Consider the following 19,515-nt stretch of genomic DNA (forward strand, 5'->3'; position numbering starts at 1 on the left):
ATAACCTGTACATACTCATACATGTACAACAAGTAAATGTGATCATCATGTAGTTAAGCACAGATTGTAGGCTGAATCCGAGGACACAGCGCCACAATCGGGAAGGCATGCTGAGAGGGGCAAGCTAATGCTGGAACTCTCTAGAGGTTGAAAGGAAGTTTAGGAAATAGGTAAAAGGTCACGGGGCCAACGTCTTTTCAGGCGTCGTGGGGGACTGTCGGGATGGGTTGTTGTGGATAAGGCTTGTGCTGTGGGATTAGGATGTATGGTTAGGCTATTATGGAAATTAAGGAAGCGAGAATGGATTAGGTCATTGACAAAAGAGATATTGAGGTCTGTGTGGAGGGTTAAATTGGATACATAATAACGATATGCCGAAGGACTTTAGATTGAAAGGATTGGATTCTTTGGATGTTGGAAGGTTTCGCAGAGCCCCACAGCTCAGCACCGTAGGTCCAGATGGGTCTTAGTAGTGTCTTGTGTAGAGTCAATTTGTTCTGTACGTTTATGGCTGATCTCCGCCCAAGCACTCTTCGTAGTTGTCCGTATCGTCTATTGAGTTCTTGTCTTTTCAGTCTAGTGTGCGGGTTCCATGTAAGTCGACTGTCTAAATACAGTCCTAGGTAGCGTACTTGTATGGAGGTCGGTATTTCTCTGTTGTGTATGAGTAGTGGGGGGCAATATATTAAAATAATGTTGAGAATTAAGATTTTTAATTCCAATTTCAGAGTCGAATTTACATTTTCTAACTTTAAAATATTTTTCGTACTTAATTTAACTTTTTGATCTGTTTTATATGAATTTATTATTAATTTTGTTTCAAAACCGATTTAGTAAAATTAGTTTGATCATTTCTGAGAGTTGATCATTTCGTTAGTAACAAAGTTTAGATTACTTCAAAGACAAACAACAAAAAAAGAACTCTAGGTAAAAAAATGACTGAGGTAAAAATTTACGATTCCTTAATTTTCATTGGTAAATATTCTTTTAATTGTGTCTGTGAATTACATTTTTTTTTTTAAATTGCGGGAAGAATTCAATTAAAATTTCGATTATCACTGGTGCCCGTCCATGGGACCTGACAATGTAAACACATGATATTCACGTTGATCTCCGGCACTTATTTATATTTCTAGGAAAATTCGTATCGGGGCAGTAGCCCTGTGTAGTTTTCAATCTGGACAATATTATTAAGTACTAATAAGTATTAAAATTAGGAGTTTCGAAAAATGTATACGTATCTTACAACACCTCAAGAATTGTAACAGCAGAAAGTCGTGTGTGGCTCCAGATGTTTAGTAATCTACTCTTAATTAAACAAACGACCCTAAACAAGTCAAAAATAAGTAAAATATAGTCTAACTCATTTGCTAGTAATTAATTGTTTTAATGTTGCCACTTTTACTAACTTACTACTCTGACTAAACTTACTAGTATGTCCACCAGAAATCATTTAATTTTCCAATGCGCGTTAATTGGCAGGTGTAGATTGAGTGAGAGGCTCATTAATTAGTGAGCCAGCTTGGCTGGTCTGTGTGCAGTAAATTAAATCAGAACGCTCCCTCTGGTGTGCACGGTTAGGTCGGTTTGCAATCCACAACCACCTCCACGTTGCTACCTTTACTAACCAAAATGTCAAATTCAACCATAATTACTCACCGCTACGGTAAATATCAACATTCCAGAGAAACACTTCTTGCATTAGAGAAAAGGGAAACAATGTTTTCAAATGAGTAAAGTAATTAATTAAATAATTTTAAAAAAATCTCCGAGTATATATACTCGTAAGTAGTAATGTCTATTTTTTTCACGTCTACCACAAATTAGGTTTCTTGGACGGAGCCGACTAGCATACACTATGAATTTTTCATTTTAATCAATAATTAAAATCCATGGCCAGACCAGGAATCTAACGCAGTGTCATAATACATCTTAACTTTATGAGTCTCGCCAGTAACCGCTTGGCTATCGTGGTGCCTTACACTTCACGATTTTGCGTGTTGTCTTTGCATAGGGGCTCTGCTAATCTCCTCGGTATAGTCCCAGTTTTAGTATATTTATGGCCGAAGCGGGAACTAATAAATCTATAATTTAGTTTAACTTTTTTAAATTATGAAAACAGAATATTCAGATTTGATCTCTTCCATTCTTAACAATAATTAATTTAATAAATTTTAGACATACTGCTTGTTCTGAATTTCAAAAACGTACAAACTAAAATATATTATAATGAAAACATTCAGTCGCTTAGCCTGTGGTACTGGAACTGGAGTGTATGGGGTTAAACCTGAGGTACTCATTGAAAGATCTGTTCGGAAATACTCCACCATTTTTCCAGGCCGAAGTCTTTGCTATCAAAACTTTTCCTGAGGAAAACCAGCAAATGGATCTTAGAAATAGGGAGATTTGCATTTTTTCGGTGAGCCAAGCTGCACTGAAGGCCCTTACTTCTTTCAGAACTATCTCTTCCCTGATTTGGAAATTTAAAAAGGCCCTGGAACAACTGGCACAGCACAATAAAGTTGCGCTCAGCATAATAAAGAGATTGGATCTGGAGAGAGCATGAAAGGTGATGTGTCCTGGGGACAAACACAGTATGGTGCCCTGGCTGTGTAAATAAAAGAAACGAAGAGACTCTATGCTTGGGCAGAAATCAGATTACTCTGATTACAGACTTATTCACGGGACATGGTAGGTTCAGGAAGCATCTGTAACAAGGTCGGTCTTATTAGCTCCAAACCGTTTTGCAGATTGTGTCAGGAAGAGGAGGATACGGGCTCTCATTTGTTCGATTGCATTGCAATCTAGTGATTGCGCTATGAATCTTTTGGAACTTTGAGACCAAAGGAGATGGTAGCGCAAAAACCACTAGTAGGGAAAGTCCTCAACCTCTTTAGTAAGAGAGGTTTCGTCTACTGGATCTAAACAAAGGGAAGGCACAATTAGTCTCTTGTGGCTTTGGTGCAGGGTACAGGTTCCGTCCCCTTTTCTAATCTTATCTTCTGTTCATTACTCTAACAAAAACAGCTGGTCGCCATTTTAGTATTTCCTTACCTTGATTACTGATCGTTGGTGTATATTGACTTAGCTGAAAAGCTGTATCTAATATTGCAAAGGCCTTTGAATTCCTGCGTTTGTTATATTTTTAATGTTAGAAGGGATAAAAATGGTTTATCAGAAAGAGTTCTGGAAGAAAGATTTTGAGCTAGAGTTTTAGCATATGACTGCAGGTTGAAGTGGAGTTTCCTGCATCTTGTTACTTTGGCGACTTGGGTGGTAAAAGGAATGTTAAGGTCAGTGTGTATAGTCAGGCTGGAGACATAAAATGGAGCGTTTACTATATAATTGGAAGTATTTTAGTTAGTCGAGATTGAATCCTTTGGAGATCAATGCGACGCTTGAACCCCACAACTCTATCACATACGCCCAGATGGGTTTCAAAATAGAAGTACAAATTAGTCTTTCGCAGTCAAGAGACAGTTTGACAGAGACATGATACATAGTCTATCGTTTAAGAGTCGATAGCGTCTGTTTAGTTCTTGTACTTAAATTACATATTAAGAAAGTTCATTATATTGGGATAGAATTTTCTGTAAGGTGCCATTTTGGTAAATCGCGCTTATATTTAGAATAAAGCCACTAGCAGTCGATACCAGATATTATTGGAGATTGTTTAAGCGCTATGAGAAAATACTTTGCATGCTTTCAAGCAAAATGGTGCCAAAGAATTAGCCACAGTTTCTCTTCAGTATCGGCTCTGAGGTATTTAAGAAAGGAGCGTAATATCGTATTTCAAAAGCACTTCTTTTTTTTGAAGCACTTCTACTTGAAGGCAGCAATTATTAGAAATAGAAGCACCATTCAGTGTCTGATTTAACAACAACTTCATAAAGTTTCTCTCATAACTACTAAATAAATTCTAAAAACGACCTTTGTCGAGCCACAATCAGCTAAAAGTGATAAAGCAACGTAGAAAGTTAAGCCAAAAAGTTATAATGAAAGCAGTTAAGTTTTATTTGATTCTTCATCTAGACAGCGAAGTTTTATCTCTTGGGAGGAATCTAGAGAGAGAGGGATAGGCGTTCCTTAATCACTCGTCCATTCTTCAGCGGAATGAGCACATATACGACTAACGGCAGAGTATAATTGTTTTCATCTTTCCAATCTCAGCTCATTTAGGAAGTTAAACAACGTAGAAGATATTTCTTGAATTTACTTTAACTTTAGCATTGAACGTGTTATAAATTAGTGCAAATACTGGGGAGCTCAGTACAGTTGTCCCCATTTTCAAATCTATTTTCTTCGAGAAACTAAATTATTACCAAAGTAACAATACCGTTATTAATTGAACATATTTAGTCAAATTCAACTATGCATCATTAGTCTCAGATTTCTTGAGATATTCATTTCAAGCTCGATTTTGGCAACGTCTTACATACTTCCTTTACCGTAACTGACATAACTCATTTGTGAGCAGCACAGAAGTTGAGGCAAAACAATGGAACAGTTAATTGGTGATCAGAATCCCTTACTATCTGATTTATAGAAACAAAATACTTAAAGGTTTATATACGATATAAGGGCTAGCTTACTAAGGGAGTGGCAGATCAAAGTTGGTAACTGTAGAAAGGAATTATAATGCTCGAATTGAGATCAAATTTTAGTATTTTAGAAGAGTAGTGCTGAAAATTGAGTTTAATTGTTTAGTGCTGGGTCTTAGAATGTGAAATGATACTCTACGAGCTTCAGCTGCCGAACTATGTGAATATTTTTAACAAGAAATAAGTCACGATACATTATAATTGATAAAAATTATTATTATTAGAAGTTTAATTTTGAATTATATGTTTATTTGTTCCTCAGATTTCCCTTTTTAATAACTTCTCACCGGTTTCCAGAAATCTCACAAAAACTCTTTGAATCAGTCATCAGTAATTGTGTATTTAATTATTTAAATAAATTAATACAAACACCTTCACAATATTACATTAAACCACTAATGTTTATAGAATTTAAGTACAATTTACATTCAGATAAATACAATTACGTTTCTAGGTATACGCGTTATACATATCTTTTATTTATTTTAGAGTATGCATTCTAATCTCACTCTTTGTAAATAGTTTAAGTTTATCTACTGGAAAAGTTACACTTGGTTTGAATCACGATAATGTAATTTATTGTAGGTCACGGTTGTGACTGCTAGTCACGGAAATATTCCGTGTCAGCAGATTATGATTTTTTTTTTCTTTATGAAAAGAGATAGTTGCAACCTATTATTACAATATCACCTGACGTATTCTTTCCAACAACCACACTGATCGCGAATTGCACATTTGGCCAATAAAATCTTTTGTTTTATCTCTTAAAAATAATTTTTATGTTTGAAAAGTGTTTGTACGATAATTTGGTTTTGTTTCTAGGAAATCTAAACTAGTTCTACTCGTGGAGATCTGCAACATTTATTTGAAACATATCCTATGAAAATTTCAACAAGTTACACGTTTACATAGACTTCCTACCATTTCAATCAAACTCGATGAGGTGATTTCTAAAAAAATGATGATTGGTAAAGTTCCTGAAATGTATCAATTATGTTCGGCTCTAACTCTTCATACAATTAAGGAAGTTAACATTGATTGCCCAAGGGCTTCCTCAGTAATAGAGAAGAGTAGGATGCTGTCGGACTACAGGTCGACATTTCTCTCCGTACTCTCACATACTCATCGGAGTCCTGGATAGTGACTAAGAAACAGGAGATGAGGTATCTGAGAAAACTTAGAGGGGAAGATCACAAGAGCAGGATTTTTTTTTTTTGTCTGAGGGTTATCCCCACAGTGAGGATTCCCTCGCCCAAATTTAATTTTTTATTTTACTTCTCCAAATCTCTCTATTTTTTCGCATCTTCTATAGAGACGCCATATCCAGCCATATCCTCCTTAGCCATTTTCAGCCAGCCAGCTTCGGCCTGCCTCTTCTCCTTCTTCTCTCTGGGTCCCATTCCGTTATCCGTCTAGGAATCCTTTGCTCTTCCATCGTTGAAACATGTCCGAGCCACTGCAACCTTTTCTCCGTAATTCTTTGGAGGATGTCCTTCTCTACTTCCATAGTCTTTCTTATCTCAGAATTTCTAAATCTTTCCAAACGGGATTTTCGAGCGGACCTTCTCCAAAAATCCATCTCGGTTGCCAACAATTTCCCTCTCTCTTGACTTCCTGGAGTCCATGTTTCACTACCGTACAGTATAATGCTTTCGACTATGAAATTATACATCAGCCTTTTAACTGTCGGTAGTATGTTACTGCTCCACAGTAGAGGGTTAAGCAACCCTATGGCCCTCTGCGACCCTCAGAGATCCTTCTTGACACTTCTCTCCTAGAGCCGTTATCTACTTCAAGGATGGTACCCAGATATTTAAAGTAGATTGAAGTTTTAATTTTCACCCCCGCGATTTCTAGTAGCCCTCCTTGGCTACTCATGAACTCAGTTTTTTTAAAATTGATAGCTAAACCCCATTTTTTATACTCTTGGGCTAGTCTAGCGCACATAAAATTAGCGTCGTCTGAGTCCTCAGTAATAACCACCTGATCATCGGCGAAGAACAGATTGTGTAAGTATTCGCCATTATTTATCTTTAATCCCAATGGTTTACATCTGCGGGACCATTTACGAAGGGCTACATCTACATATATTTTAAATAATGTAGGAGAAAGGATTTTTAAAGCCACAAAAACCATCTTGAAAGTATAGCCAACAGAAGAAGTAATAGAAGAGAATAAGACTTAGCTGATTCGGACACGTTCTACGAATGGATTTCGACAGAATGGCTGCAGTGGCTTACGGCTGTAATTTGTTACAACGTTCTGGAAGAACTAAAATTAATTTGAAAGATTTTGAATGTTGGACAGCAAAGTACAATACTAACATTCTGTAGCAAATTGTATATCAACGATAAGAAACAGATTATACCAGAAATATCTTTTTTGAAACTGTTCGGCTTTATAAGAGTTTAGAAAAACTTATCTAAACGTTTGAGTTTGCTAGGTCAAATAACTGTAATTTAGGTCAGAGAAATGAGTGTAATTGCACAACAGATTGTTTGGACATTATTAGAAAATTAATTCTTTAAATAAAAAACTCCACGTGAATCTCCTCAGTTTGTATCAGCAGCAGGAACCAAGTGGAAGATTCTCTGATCCAATTAGCAACAACACTACCATGGCCTTCTATAGTGTACATATTGACCATTAATTTTAAAATTATAGTCCAATCTTAATATATAAAATTACAAGACTCCATTCATTATAAAACGCCAAGAACGTTTCAACTTTTAAATTAATGTTCCAAGCACTTGCAGGTAAAGTAAATTCATTTTAAACTTGGCTTTGAATTATAAATTAAGTTCATATATTTAATTAATATACGCTTCTCTTAATTAAATAGTTTATGAAGAAGTAAATTTCCACTCCTTTCTCTTAATAAGTTTCTTATTAAAATACCAAAGTCGTAAGATTGTGTAATAAAGACTAATATCGATTTCTGTAGGGAAAACGAAGTAAACCAATTTGAATTCCATAGAAGCGATAGTGAAAAAAAATTATAATAATTGAAACTGTCTCTAAAAATTCAAATTTTAATTAAACATATTTACACATAAATAGTTATTTATTTAACAAGTGTGGAAAGTAGTACTTTTCCTCACGCGAGGCAGGGTTTGCACGCACGAGCGAGCGAAGCGAGGCTAATGCAAGTGCAAATTGCCGAGTGTGAGGAAAATACTTGACACTCGAGTTAAATATTATATTTTTTCTGCAACTATTAGATTTATTAACTAAAAAAATTAAAAATTTCATTTTTACAGTCTACTAAAAGTAATTTATTTATTATAAACATTTATTGTTATATTACAATTATTTACATTACTTATTACATTTTCTGCTGTTTCTTTTATTGATGGAGGAGTGTTTTCTAAACAGGAATCACTAGAATCCATTTTAAATTTTAATAAGGTAACACTATAACCTTTTTAACTGTTACAATTAAAAATATCTAATTATTTATTAAAGTATTATTTTTATTTCTATATTCCTTTCAATTTTTATTTTATTTTTTAATATTCGTTTTTTAATTATTTAGTTAAGTTAAATAAGCTTATTAGAGTTTTACAGAAAATATTTATGTTAATAACAAAACTTCTTATATCAAGGAAGCACAATAAAGTTTTTCCACACACTAGTGAGGAAAGTGACACTAATGGGAATTTTTCCCCACTAGGGCGGGAAGTTGGGCATTACACAGCTGATTTTAATTGAGTAATGAGAACTTCCCTACATGGTTGCAGAAAAACGACATTTCCTACTTTGAAAAGATTACTTGAATTCGTTGAAAACTTATGGTAAACATATGCACTTTAATGTAAATTTCTTTTTTCTGCAACCATGTAGGGAAGTTCTCATTACTCAATTAAAATCAGCTGTGTAATGCCCAACTTCCCACACTAGTGGGGGAAAATTCCCATTAGTGTCACTTTCCGCACAAGTGAGTGGAAAAACTTTATTGTGCTTCCTTGATATAAGAAGTTTTGTTATTAACATAAATATTTTCTGTAAAACTCTAATAAGCTTATTTAACGTAACTAAATAATTAAAAAACGAATATTAAAAAATAAAATAAAAATTGAAAGGAATATAGAAATAAAAATAATACTTTAATAAATAATTAGATATTTTTAATTATAACAGTTAAAAAGGTTATAGTGTTACCTTATAGAAATTTAAAATGGATTCTAGTGATGCCTGTTTAGAAAACACTCCTCCATCAATAAAAGAAACAGCAGAAAATGTAATAAGTAATGTAAATACGTAAGTAATTTAAATAATTGTAATATAACAATAAATGTTTATAATAAATAAATTACTTTTTGTAGACTGTAAAAATGAAATTTTTAATTTTTTTAGTTAATAAATCTAATAGTTGCAGAAAAAATATAATATTTAACTCGAGTGTCAAGTATTTTCCTCACACTCGGCAATTTGCACTTGCACTCGCATCGCTTCGCTCGCTCGTGCGTGCAAACCCTGTCTCGCGTGTGGAAAAGTACTACTTTCCACACTTGTTAAATAAATAACTATTATTACCCAATAAATAAAATCGAAGATCTAGACCGGTAATCGAACCTACTAACCAACAATACATCTTAGCATTGCGGGTTTAGCCTATATCAGCTCGGCTACAACGCGCCTAATAGTTAAATTTAATTTGATGGATAATGTCAAGGTAGATTTGGGAATGAAAACGCTCTATTATTGTCTATTTGTCTAGGTTACGGTTGATTTATTTTATAGATAAGATTGCTGGCTTATGTTCATCGTATCTTTTTACTTGTTTGAGAACACAACTCTTGCTTCTCTTTGCCAACATTTGTAAAAAGTTTTTACATTACGGACTCAATTCAATTTGTGTAACTGTGATTCTTTCTCTCTCTGTGAATCTTGTACATTATTATCATTGTTGCTTATAACGCAATTAATGCGTTTTGTTGCAACTAAATAAACGATTTATTAAAAAAACAAAAAAAAAAAACACTTTGACGAGACTCGTCTTTCATTGAATAGTGCAAAACAATTCTGTTTTATTTTATTCAGCAATTTGGATGAATTTAATTTTAATTACCTCATTAACCACTTACTTTCCCGACATTTAGGTGTTGGCCCAATGGCAGTTCTTGTTTTTTTTTTTATTTATTAGCATGGCGACTACTTACTGTCATATCTTGGATTCTCCTAGAAACTGCGGAAAGCCGAAATTCAATTTTGGTCCTTTATTACCTCCTCACAAGTTGGGCCTTTATTAAATGTCAAACACCTCTATGTCTGCGAGGAATATCAATTTCCCTGACAGAGTCCAACAATCTAGTACGCTATTGTTTCACAGGAATTTAATATTGTTTCCTTTCTTTCCTACCGAGGCGGAGAGTCTGTATCCTGCAAAATGTTCCTTTAAAATGACTGATATTTAAAACACAGTTTTTTTTTTTTTTTAATTAATTTACAAATTTTCTAACTTTTTAATTGTTTATTCTAAAAATTATATAAACATTTTTCACCAATAAAAATGACTCATTTTTTCCATAAAACATTGCTACAGTATTAAAAAAAAATATATATAAGTATATGCACAATTAGCATTCCAAGTTAAAACAAATCAATACAAAATAACGTTTGCACCACGATAGCCGGTTTGGGGTTTACATATAATAATAATAATAATAATAATAATAATAATACAAATAATAATGATAATAAGAGAGACCACTGTCCGGAGGCCGGCAGTGCACTGAAAAAAGTTCCGGGCGCCAATAACCTTAGATGTTGACGCGCCTTAAATCAATAAAAAAAAAAAAAATAATAATATTACAAATAATAATAATAATAGTTATAATAATAATAATTATTATTATTACTATTTATTATATTAATATTTTTATTATTATTATTGCGGAGGTGTGGGCGAATGCTTTAAATAAAATGGCAAATAGAAAGATACTAGCCAGGGTCCAGAGGCTCGGTGCACTGCGGATTGCCTCGGCATACCACACTGTATCCGAGCCTGCAATTATGGTAATTGCTCGGGTTATCCCTATTGCTCTCTCAGCTGGTGAGCGTAAGTGGCTTTATGAGAGGAGACCGGAAATGAATAGGGAAGCTGTGTCCAGGGAGGAGCGTTTCCGAACCGTCCTGGAATGGCAGGCTGCCTGGGACGAAGATCCGCGTGGCCGATGGACCGCCAGGCTTATCAGAGATATAAGCATCTGGATAAGGCGGTCGTTCGGAGAAGTGGACTTCTACCTTATCCAATTCTTGAGTGGGTATGGCCTTTTCAGTGCATACCTCAACAGGATTGGTAAGGAGGCTTAAGAAGATTGTGTACATTGTCCAGGAATGAGAGACGACGCCTACAGCTTTTTTGTGTGTTAAAGGTGGGGTCGCCCTAGAAGAGATTTGGAGTTGATAATCGGGCGATTGACTCCTGAGAAGCTGGTAGAGGCGATGCTCTCTTGCAGGACTAATTGGTCGCTAGTGTTAAATGACATCAATGAAGTATTAATGAAATGTTGGGAACTTGCTGAATTGTATACCTTTTGGCGTTTAATCAACCCTTATACTCAACATTTTAAACTGTAAGTTTTTGTTAAGGAGTATAAATATTGGTAATAATAGTTTTAGAAAGGGCCTTATTTAGGTGGGGCGAACTCTCCTCCTAATAAGGCACAGCGTCGAGACTTTTAAAGTGCAAATCTGTACAAAATTTCGATTCGAATGACACTTCATTCAAGTAAATCGGTTCACGTGACGATAATTTGAAACGATTGCTATACTTCCACTTAACAAGTGTAAGAGCAGATCGCCGCTTTAATGTTACGTAGGGGAACTCTAACCCTATCTTCCTACCAAATTTTATCAAAATCGGGCCAAGATTTACAGATTAATTAGTAATAATAATAATTTTGGAGGAGGCCTTACATAAAGGGGGCTAACTCCTTTCTCATTCGATGTACAGCGTCAATGTTTGAGAAAGGCCCATGCATACATGGGGGCAAACTCCTCTCCCTTTATAAGTACAGCTTCGAGGCCCCCAAAAGGCACCTCTACATAAAATTCCGAATTGAATGACACCTCATTCATGAAAATCGGTTCACGCGTTTAGGCGCTACGCAGTTTACAAAAAAGGTAACAACAACAAGAACAAGTACATTTTTTGAAAAAGCCGTATTTGCTCATTTTCGGCAACTTTTTTCTCGAAACCTATTAGATATGGGTTATTGCAAAAAAAATTAAAGTTATAAAGGAGGACTTGCCCTATATTTTAAAGAAAATTTGGGAATTTTATCTTTTATAGAAAAAGAGAAACAAATTGTCAAAGTTGGGTGTTTTTCAGCGTTACACTTTTTCATGCAGTTTTTGACGATCAACCCTTATACAACTGTCCTACCGGACAGTTTTAATAAATAATTGATAATAAGGAAATAATTGTGCTCGCGAAATTTGAAAAGAAAAAACATTAAATTTACTTGTGGAAAATAAATTTTTTATATAATTCATTTAAGCGTCAGTTGTTCATTATTGCAGAGGAGGGGTAGTAGAGTGAGTGTGCTTGTATACAGTTTCTTTATAAAATAAGCCCTTAGCAAAGCCCTCGTTATATTATACAGTAGCGCATTGTGTAGTAAAAAAGAAGCACCGAAGCATAACTTGAAGTTATAAAGTAAGTTCAGACGGTTGAGTCCACTAGGCGTGCACCAGAAAACTCCTCCTTGTTCTGGACTTTTATCTGGAGACACAGAAAACAGGAATCGCTAACATTTTCACCCTATTTAAAAAAAAACTTTCACGTTTCTGGTGCTTAAAAATGTAGGAAACTTAATTTTTAATTTACTTTGTAATTATTTAAGACGGGTTTAGCTTTTGTTTCATCCTAAAAAAAAGAAAAGAAAAAAACTTCATTTTATTACAAATTCAGAAAACAAATAATTGTAATAATTGGGTGCATAAAAAATTGACCATTTTCTGTCTAAAGAAGTAACATGGTGCTAAAGGCCATGAACATGATTCTAAATCAACATAGGTCAGGATAAAAATGCATTAAAACTGTCCGGTAGGACAGTTGTATAAGGGTTGATCGTCAAAAACTGCACGAAAAAGCGTAACTTAAAAAACACCCAACTTTGACAATTTTTTTCTCTTTTTCTACAAAAGATAAAATTCCCAAATTTTCTTTAAAATATAGGGCAAACCCTCCTTTATAGCTGTAATTTTTTTGCAACAACCCACATCTAATAGGTATCGAGAAAAAAGTTGCCAAAAATGAGCAAAAACGGCATTTTCAGAAAATGTTCTTGTTCTTGTTCTTCTTGTTGTTGTTCTTGTTACCTTTTTTTGTAAACAACGTAGCGCCTAAACGCGTGAACCAATTTTCATGAATGAGGTGTCATTCGATTCGGAATTTTATGTAGATATGCCTTTTGGGAGTCTCGACGCTGTACATCGAATGGGGGAGAAGTTAGCCCCCTTTATGTAAGGCCCCCTCCAAAATTATTATTACTAATTACTCTGTAAATCTTGGCCCGATTTTGATAAAATTTGGTAGGATGATAGGGCTAGGGCTTCCCTACGTAACATTAAAGCGGCGATCTGCTCTTACACTTGTTAAGGGGAAGTGTAGCAATCGTTTCAAATTATCGACACGTGAACAGATTTTCATGAATAAAGTGTCATTCGAATCGAAATTTTGTACAGATTTGCACTTTAAAAGTCTCGACGCTATGCCTCATAAGGAGGGGAGTTCGCCCCGCCCAAATAAGGCCCTTTCTAAAACTATTACCAATATTTTTATAACGCTTAATCCGATTTTGATAAAATTTAGCAAGAAGAAGTGGTTAAAGCTCCTCTACGTTGCTGTGAAGTGCTATCATGCTCTTGCACCTACTAAGAGGAAGTACTGCAATCGTTTAAATTATCAATGAGTGAACCGATTTAAATCAATGAATTGTCGTTCGATTAAAAAAATCTTTGCCCCTTTGCATTTTAGGGAGAAGTACTTCAATCGCAGTTTATTTTTCTTACTCCTCTTAAAAGGAAGTTCTGAAATCGCTGTTTGATTTTGCTATTTACGTACAAATACATTCCTATTTTATTCAAAACGCTTTTTCAAAAAAATTGTTATTGAGGATGGTTCGGGGGACCGCAACTATAATCATTCTTTAAAAAGATCTCTTCAGTGGTAGTTACGGTTCCGACTTAACACCTTATCAGGTTATAATGATAGAATTGCTTATTCCAAATTTTAAAAAAATCTGTAAAGCAGATATGTAACTTTGCAAATAGACAAAAAGGAAAATCTATCCAAAAGTTACAAAAATCTCTTTAACAAAAACTTACAGTTTAAAATGTTAAGTATAAGGGTTGATTAAACGCCAAAAGGTACACAAATCAGCAATTTGTGTACCTTTTGGCGTTTAATCAACCCTTATACTTAACATTTTAAACTGTAAGTTTTTGTTAATTATTAACATAGTTCAGTTTGCATGAAGGAAGGAGTTGCGGATGACAGTAAACTCGTCGTATCACACTTTCGATTCTGTTGTAGGGATTCTGGTCTTTATTGGGTTCTAAGGTTTATTAATGACGAACTTTTCTCACTAATTGAGAGGACAAAAAACGAAACAAAAATCACGCGCCATCTTAGTTTTTTTTTTTTTTTTAGAATTCCAAATTGAAAGAGCAAACATTTTTGTATGTGCTGCCAAAAGCGGAAGGTAGGCATAACTTTATTTTTATTTCTCTCACTACGTAATAGAATGATTTGTTCATGAAACTATTTAAATTGATTTTTTACCAAAACATTTTTTTTCGAAGCCTCCTGAGCCCAAAAAAAGGGTTTTTCATTTTTTGTCTGTGAGCGTGAAGAAAAAATTTAAAAAACGATAGATCGCAAGGAGCTAAAACTTCTCAAATTGATAACTTGACTTTTACACTATCACCTGTCTTCAAACACATTATTTGCTTTTTTGTTTTCTATATTTAATTAATCTGAATCAAGTTGCTTGTTCATTTAAACGTTAATTACATGATATACTCTATTTACAAATTGAATAATATTGTATGCAAAATCTTTTTCACAACTCCTAGCTAAGAATATTATGTTCAAAAAGAAAATCAATCATCTGTCTAACTATCTATACATAGAAAAAAAAAAAAAAATTAATTGTTTAATTTTTGACAGGTGGTGCAGGTGTTGGTAGAGGTAAATGTTCTCGCGAAGGGCCGGCTAGTGGTCCAGTGTGGCCGGGATAGAAAGGTGGGCGAAAAACGCCGCCTCCATGAATACGAGTGGGGCGGTGTGGAGGAGGCTGCCGACCTTAACAATCAATACGCACGAACGCACCAACGGCCCCAGCTCGGCTACCCACATATACTCATGCACGTACGCACAATTAACTCGAGACAGGATTTGGGTCACATACGGTGCGCCAGATAACATTTTGCCCATCTATCCCCTCTACATTACACATTTATCTTTTGAATATCTATCTATCTATCTATCACAACATTTCAACGAAGTTAAATTCAGTTTTAATCTAAACATCTGTCTCCTATTTTGCTTTAAATTTACCCGTTCCTAATTGTATTTTATTTGTTAAAAAAACTGCAATTAAATTGATCCCTATCCTCATATCCTACATTTCTGATCAAATTATCCACGGTTATTCACCCTCTTCCATCTAACCTGTTCACGCCGAAGTCCAGTGGGAACATGCTTGCACCCCTACTCCATATAGACTACACAGGCTGAACCAACACACCAAAAGACACTCCTTTGAATCTCTGCGGCATTCTTGTCTCTAGTATAGAACTAACCGCAGCAACACGTGCCTTACAATTCTTATCTTTACACCCCTGAACGCCAGTTTCGACGGTGGAGGAATTACTGAACCAAAGTCTAAACACATAATACTCACCCTAAAAATACAAAAAAACTTCCTTCCTTTCCTCTGAATAGCATTATCATCCCCACTGTAAATCAAATACGATTCCACGGACTAACGAGAAACTCGCATGTTAGATTTAAAACAATATTTTACACCTACAGAAATAAAATGTTGAAACGATTACTTGATAATTGATCCAAAATTAATAATTGTCGCGAACAAACAGTCCTGATAGCCCCAATTCTTGTATAAAAAGACTGTACTGAACAGAACTGCTAAACGATCAAACCGCAATAGACTCCAAACCTTATAATCCAAAATCCTAAGAGCTATAATCAATACACCCTTCTGTGTATTCACAGAAACCACTCCGTGCTAATATTCCATTCTTTCCACACATAGCCCATTCCGGACTATCTAAGACTATCTAAAACCCCACTCATACTGCCTACCTTTTTGAAACTTGATTTGTTTCGCCGCAGCTTAACTACCTGTACAATCCCGTATACTATCTGAAGGGGTGTTTTTTGTGTTCTGTTTAAAGGTGCTCAACATCTAAGGTCCTTCGCACCTGACAATGTTGCTGAATGACACTACACTAGTTCATTCTAAACTAAAGTAAAAAACACTCGTGCATATAAATACATTCATCCAAATAAACACAATCACATACATTAAATCTACCTAAAATTCATTTTCTCGTTTACTAATCGCGATTTGTGATGGAGTACTTGATATTCCTCGCTTCACATTAATAACCTAAGACAAAAACTTATTTACATACTTACATAGTTATTTACACAACATTCATATGACCACTCACACTTATATCGGGGAGCCAATCCCGTCACAGACCCACGAAGGGGTTGTGGCCGCACAATCATTTGTTGATAATGGCGGCCTCTTAGGATGGTTGTTTGTTGCCTAAACTAATGGCTATAAGCTTGTCTGTTCGGGATTCACCACTGGCGATTGGATGGACGCCCTTTACACCACACATGCGTGTGTATGAGTTCTAATTATGTATATTTATAAATTATTTAGCTGTAACTTATCAGTTGTCTTCTTTGTAATTTGTATCTAATAAGTCCTAATGTAATGATATGTCTATTTTTTTAGACGGACTTTACTTTCTATCAAATTGGGTTTCGGGCCGGAGGCGACTAAAAAGTATACTTAAAGAAAACTCTCTAAAATCCCAGGCCTAGACCAGAAATCGAACCCTTTAACCGCTCATTGGCGCCTTATTATGCACTTTCTTTTTGCCTTTTTAAGGTAAGAAAGCAAGGAAAAAATATCTAATTATGGAATCGTACTAAATTCAAGTACGATTCGGGGAGGTGTTGGTGTAGTGGTCACGAAAGTGGATTTGTATGTGTGTCCACGATGTAGCTACTTTTAATTTTTTAGAAAATAAATTTAGTAGCGAAGTATTAACTTCCGCCCTCGACCACGACACCTAATTGGCAGTTGAATGTTAAGCCCCGCCTTGAAAAAATAGCCGATTACTTTACTTTTATTACTTGATGCAAGACTCTAACGGTCATTAGTCTTTCGACGTCCTGAACTTTTGTTCGTGTTACATACTGAAAGTAACGTTTAAATAACTCATCAAACTTAAATTGAACGTTTCATTCAACGCAAAAGTATTTTAAAAAAAATCAAGTTGATAAAGGCAAAAGTAAAATTGTTACGAAAAAAGTCACAAATACAATGTTGCAGGAAATAACAATATTATCTCTACCTCGGCGTCTTTCTGTAAGTCTCCATTACTCTCCTAACGTACCCTCCAACTTGACAGATCGAAATTGTTTGGAAATTGTTTGGACAGGGTGTCCCAAGCTATATGGATAACGACTTTTTCTCGGAAACTAAGATAGCTAGAAAGAAACTAAAAAATACGTGTTCCCTTAGTTTTTTGTTAGGAATCCAAATTTAATTTGTAAATTTTTTTCAGTGCTTCCAGAAGCGAGATACAGGCACTAACTTAATTTTTTCAAATGGGAAGGTGCGGTTTTTATTTCAGAAATAGATTCCTCTATTTTTTTTAAAGAAAAATTTACTTAAACGGTTTTTTTCTGTGAGCGATATTTTACAAGTTATGAATGAAAACATGATTCTTATAAGAAATTTCAAAATGATAATATTTAACGGTTTTTTGATTGAATAAGAAGCAAAGTACTACTTTATTATAAATTTTACTCCTCATTAATATTACAGATCATGCTCGAACTGGCCTCCACCATTGGACATGCTCTTTCCTGCCAATTGCCCCTTACTGCCAAAGAAATAGATTCGGTTTTAACCGACTTACACGTATCTATTATTCTCTGCTTTAGTTCATCTACAGATGCAATCCCGGCTTGATTCTGATACACCTAGATTTAGAAATGCTTTTAGGTAAGCAGAAATAAGGAAAGAAAGAAAAAAATTATGAATAATCACCTTGTTTTTCAGGTATCCCCAAAGGAAATAGTCCATAGGTGTCTAATTCGGTGAACGACGTGGCCACTGAATAGCCCCCTGTGTCGATATAACATCATCAGGCATGTAAAGAGATTTCTCGATAGGCAATTTGATGGGCGTGCTATATCGACTCGAGGGGCGATTCAGTGGCCACCTCGTTCACCTGATTCGTTCAAGTTTTTATCTAAGCCAAAATTAATAAATTCATATTCAAAAAATAATTATTCATTCCGAAGCAGGAACAGAAAACACATTACAACCTTTTTTGAGTGCAAGTTAACAAAAATTATAGCCGACTACACAGTGCTCGTTAGGCTGACAGACAATATTAATGAGAATGGGCTGCCACTTCTAGCATAATTTAAGACGTTAGCAAGTAAAAAAATTAATAGCGAAAAAAGTTAACAAAAAAGGCGTAGATAATAAAAAAAAGTCCTCTAATTCAATGTCGTGTTAAACTCTATTAGAAGTTAACTGAGCGGAATAATAACATGATTTGGCCCTGGAATCGACATGACTGTTTCCATTACTGGACCCACCACTTTTTAGCTTAGATAAAACTCCAGATTACATTTATTAGATTAAAATGCTGGAATTTATTGTATTCCTTTTTTCTACTATGGGAAAATGATAATAATTCTCTAGGATTATACAATTTTAATCTTAATATTATAATAAAAAAAATAGTTCATTATAAATTACAAATCCATTTTTGTACAATTACCATAATAACTTATTAATAACTTAGCAATTTTAAATTGTATGCATCAATACTACTTTCAGCGTTAGCTGGAGTTTTTGAAGAATTCGAAGCTGCAGCAAGGAAGATGGGTCTGCATATGTGTTAAATGACGACAAGACTTTTTATTTAAAAACTTCTAGGAGACCAGGTCGGGTGGAATCCAGCATGTACCTTGGAAATCATGTGTTGAAATCCGCATGCCAGTTTAAATATCTGGAAGCACTCGTGACTGGAAAAAACGAAACTTCAGAAGAAATAAAAGCACGAGTGGCGGCAGATGTTCCTTCGCTCTCCACAAGCCATTCAAATTCAGGAGTTTGACAAGCAGAGCTAAGGTCCTTATATACAAAACAATCATTCGGCCTGTGGTTCCGTATGGTTGTGAAAGTTAGGTTCTTTACAAAAGCTACCGGGAAAACTTCTCAATATATGGGAAAGAAAAGTACTTCGACGAATATTTTGTCTGCAAAAATGGGCGCTGGAGAATTAGAAAAAAAATGAAGAACTTCGGCAGAGTTTCGGGGAACCAGAACTGGTATCTTTTGTAAGGAAGAACCGGTTAAAGTGGCTTGGACATTTTTGTGTTGAAAGAATGCCACAAAATAGGATTCCAAGGAAACTTATGGAGGGAAAGCCAGGAGGAAGCCGTAGCGCAGAGGGAGGCCTCTTATGAGATGGTTAGATGGTGTGGAGGAAGTGGGTATTAGAAGATGGCGGAGGTACGCGTATGTCAAAGCCGAAGGGCAAAAAATAGTGGAGGAGACCCAGGTCCTTGTAGGGCCGTAGCGCCATGGGGTAGGTAGGTAAGGTATGCATCAAT

At 35.1% G+C, this 19,515-nt stretch overlaps 1 protein-coding gene, 1 long non-coding RNA gene and 1 other non-coding gene across 5 annotated transcripts in view; all 3 read right to left on the reverse strand.

Moving 5' to 3' along the window:
• The window catches only part of GABA-B-R2 (gamma-aminobutyric acid type B receptor subunit 2), an 802,816-nt gene that overhangs the window by 437,493 nt on the left and 345,808 nt on the right, over window positions 1-19,515 (reverse strand). The window lies entirely within an intron of this gene.
• The window catches only part of LOC141449535 (uncharacterized), a 33,995-nt gene that overhangs the window by 7,315 nt on the left and 7,165 nt on the right, over window positions 1-19,515 (reverse strand). For both annotated transcript variants that reach the window (XR_012455580.1, XR_012455579.1), the window contains exon 2: window positions 9,764-9,983. This is a non-coding gene — a long non-coding RNA (uncharacterized lncRNA). The remainder of the gene's footprint in view (window positions 1-9,763; window positions 9,984-19,515) is intronic.
• LOC141450598 (U6 spliceosomal RNA) lies at window positions 1,970-2,079 on the reverse strand. Its single transcript, XR_012456190.1, has one exon. It is a non-coding gene; the product is annotated as a U6 spliceosomal RNA (small nuclear RNA).

Source organism: Rhodnius prolixus, unplaced genomic scaffold (genome assembly GCF_049639745.1).
Source record: "Rhodnius prolixus isolate KJV_2025 unplaced genomic scaffold, Rpr scaffold_2, whole genome shotgun sequence".
NCBI classification, from domain to species: Eukaryota; Metazoa; Arthropoda; class Insecta; order Hemiptera; family Reduviidae; genus Rhodnius; species Rhodnius prolixus.